Source organism: Bombina bombina, chromosome 5 (assembly GCF_027579735.1).
Source record: "Bombina bombina isolate aBomBom1 chromosome 5, aBomBom1.pri, whole genome shotgun sequence".
In the NCBI taxonomy this organism is placed as follows: domain Eukaryota; kingdom Metazoa; phylum Chordata; class Amphibia; order Anura; family Bombinatoridae; genus Bombina; species Bombina bombina.
In genome coordinates, this window is record NC_069503.1 from 708,343,132 (window position 1) to 708,346,125 (window position 2,994).

Below are 2,994 nucleotides of genomic sequence, written 5' to 3' on the forward strand. Positions count from 1 at the left end.
GGCTTAGTGTTAGGTTTATTTAAGGGGGGTTTGGGTTAGATTAGGGGTATGTGGGTGGTGGGTTGTAATGTTGGGGGGGGGTATTGTATGTTTTTTTTTACAGGCAAAAGAGCTGAACTTCTTGGGGCATGCCCCGCAAAGGGCCCTGTTCAGGGCTGGTAAGGTAAAAGAGCTTTGAACTTTAGTAATTTAGAATAGGGTAGGGCATTTTTTATTTTGGGGGGCTTTGTTATTTTATTAGGGGGCTTAGAGTAGGTGTAATTAGTTTAAAATTGTTGTAATATATTTCTAATGTTTGTAAATATGTTTTTATTTTTTGTAACTTAGTCCTTTTTTATTTTTTGTACTTTAGTTAGTTTATTTCATTGTATTTATTTGTAGGAATTGTATTTAATTTATTTATTGATAGTGTAGTGTTAGGTTTAATTGTAGATAATTATAGGTATTTTATTTAATTAATTTATTGATAGTGTAGTGTTAGGTTTAATTGTAACTTAGGTTAGGATTTATTTTACAGATAAATTTGTAATTATTTTAACTATTTTAGCTATTAAATAGTTCTTAACTATTTAATAGCTATTGTACCTGGTTAAAATAAATACAAAGTTACCTGTAAAATAAATATTAATCCTAAAATAGCTATAATATAATTATAATTTATATTGTAGCTATATTAGGATTTATTTTACAGGTATTTAGCTTTAAATAGGAATAATTTATTTAATAAGAGTTAATTAATTTCGTTAGATTAAAATTATATTTCATTTAGGGGGGTGTTAGTGTTAGGGTTAGACTTAGCTTTAGGGGTTAATACATTTATTAGAATAGCGGTGAGCTCCAGTCGGCAGATTAGGGGTTAATAATTGAAGTTAGGTGTCGGCGATGTTAGGGAGGGCAGATTAGGGGTTAATACTATTTATTATAGGGTTAGTGAGGCGGATTAGGGGTTAATAACTTTATTATAGTAGCGGTGCGGTCCGCTCGGCAGATTAGGGGTTAATAAGTGTAGGCAGGTGGAGGCGAAGTTGAGGGGGGCAGATTAGGGGTTAATAAATATAATATAGGGGTCGGCGGTGTTAGGGGCAGCAGATTAGGGGTACATAAGTATAACGTAGGTGGCGGTCGGCAGATTAGGGGTTAAAAAAATGTAATCGAGTGTCGGCGATGTGGGGGGACCTCGGTTTAGGGGTACATAGGTAGTTTATGGGTGTTAGTGTACTTTAGAGCACAGTAGTTAAGAGCTTTATAAACCGGCGTTAGCCCAGAAAGCTCTTAACTACTGACTTTTTTCTGCGGCTGGAGTTTTGTCGTTAGATTTCTAACGCTCATTACAGACACGACTCTAAATACCGGAGTTAGAAAGATCCCATTGAAAAGATAGGATACGCAATTGACGTAAGGGGATCTGCGGTATGGAAAAGTCGCGGCTGAAAAGTGAGCGTTAGACCCTTTTTTGAATGATTCCAAATACCGGCGGTAGCCTAAAACCAGCGTTAGGAGCCTCTAACGCTGGTTTTCACGGCTACCGCCAAACTCCAAATTTAGGCCTAAGTTACAAAAAAGAAAAAAGAAATGATCAAAGATTTAAACTAATTTCAACTAATCTAAGCGCCCTACGAAAATAAAAAAGCCCTCTCAAGAGAAAAAAAAACTAATTTGTAGTTTATTGTAATTTTAGTATAAAAGTTAGGGTAGATTAATTATTAATGTAATATAGTTTAATGTAATTTTAGTATAAAAGTTAGGGTAGGTTGATTATTAATTTAATATAGTTTATTGTAATTTTAGTATAATAGTTAGGGTAGATTAAATTAATTAGTTTAATATAGTTTAATATAATTTTAGTATAACAGTTAGGGTACATTAATTAATAGTTTAATATTGTTTAATTTGAATCTAAAGGTTAGTTTAAATTTATTATACGATAGAGATGAGTTAATATTTAATATAAAGTTAGTGGTTTGTTAGGTTTAGGGGCTAATAGTTTAATTTAGTTTATGGCAATGTGGGGGGCTGGCAGTTTAGGGGTTAATAGGTTTAGTAAGTGGTAGTGATGTGGGAGGCTAGGGGTTTAGGGGTTTAACATTATTTTGTTGCGGTGGGCTCCGGGAGCGGTGGGATAGGGGTTAATAACTTTATGTAGGTGGCAGTGGTGTCGAGAGCGGCAGATTAGGGGTTAATAACTTTTATTTAGGTGGCAGCAGTGGCGGGGTGGCAGATTAGGGGTTAATAAGTATAATGTAGGGGGCGGCAGATTAGGGGTGTTTAGACTCGGGGTACATGTTAGGGTGTTAGGTGTAAACATAACTTTTATTCTCCCATAGGAATCAATGGGATATCGGGCAGCAGCGAACATGAGCTTTCGCTGCTTTCAGACTCCCATTGATTCCTATGGCATCCGCCACCTCCAGGGCATCGGATTGAAAACCAGGTACGCTGGTCCGGAATAGTGGCGAGCGTATCTGGTAGATTTTTGTTAGCTTGCAATACTAGTTAGATAGTGCCAAATTTGCATTCAGAACATCTGTAGTGACGTAAGCTTTGATCTGTGTCGGACTGAAACCGGTGGATCGTATGTTACGTCACAAATTTCTACTTTTGCCGGTCTGTAGCCTTAAATAAATAAGGTAAATCAAGGTAAATCAAGCTCTCCACAATTATGCTGCGGAATTCCAGCGTATTTGCGGTTGACGGCTTGATAAATAGGTCTCATGATTGCAATTATAAAAACATGAATTCCCTTATTTGAATAATAGGACATATTCAACAAATGAAGCATGGCTTATGCTTATATGGTTTTGGGGAAATACACTTCTTTCAATTTTATAAACCCTCAGAAATAAACCTAATGCTAGGAGATTTTTGCCAATGTTATGCCAATCATCCGGCAGCAAGATGGACAAAGGATCACTCCTCTGAAAGACCAGGATCTCTTCATTCAAAAGATTAGTCTCACGTTCCCTGTTACATTGCTAGGTATAAACAATCTAATTA